This window comes from Triticum dicoccoides, chromosome 3A, assembly GCF_002162155.2.
Source record: "Triticum dicoccoides isolate Atlit2015 ecotype Zavitan chromosome 3A, WEW_v2.0, whole genome shotgun sequence".
Taxonomy (NCBI): domain Eukaryota; kingdom Viridiplantae; phylum Streptophyta; class Magnoliopsida; order Poales; family Poaceae; genus Triticum; species Triticum dicoccoides.
The window spans coordinates 123537536-123538419 of NC_041384.1; positions in this window are offsets into that span (position 1 = coordinate 123537536).

The following is an 884-nucleotide window of genomic DNA, read 5'->3' on the forward strand; positions in this document are numbered from 1 at the left end:
CGGCGCCCACGCGCCCGCCCGGCCATGCCCCGGTTCCCCTCCTCGCCCGCCGATTTGGGCGAACGCCCAATCGGGCGTGCCCGACCCGCAAGCCCCCCCGGGCCACTAACCACAGGGCCCCGCCCCAAAACGTTTTTCTTTGGAAAAGAAAAAAAAGAAAAAATATATAATAAAATAAAATAAATATAATTAATAAAAATAAAAATGATTTAATAAAATTAATTATTAATTAATTAATTGATTAAGTAATTAATTAAGTTAATTAATCCGGTTTAATTAATTGAATTAACTAGTTAATTTTAATTAAACTGTAATTAGGATTAATCTAAACCCTAAATAAACCTAACAGTGTATGACAGGTGGGACCCACGGGACCCACATGTCAGGTTGACCAGGTCAACGGTCAACGCTGACTGCTGACGTCAGCATGACATCATGCTGATGTCATAAATCCATTTTTTGAATTAATTGAATAATTAATTAAATTTCAGAAATTAATAAAATCCTTAGAACATCATACCTTTTAATCTGTAACTCGGATTAAAATATTTTCAACATGAAAGTTGCTCAGAACAACGAGACGATTCCGGATATGCAACCCGTTCGTCCGACACACCCCCCTAACCTATCGAACTCGCAACTTTCCCCCTCCGGCTCCTCTGCCCGAAAACGCGAAACACCGGGGATATTTTCCCGGATGTTTTCCCCCTTCACCGGTATCACCTATCCCTGCATTAGATCACCTCTAGCACCGCATTTGTCATGTTATGCTTTGATTGCTCTGTTATTTATTATGTTCCCCCTCCGTTACTTTTTCTGGTAGACCCCGAGGCCGCTGCCGGTACCCCCTGTGATCGACTACGGTGTTGACGACCCCTCTCTCT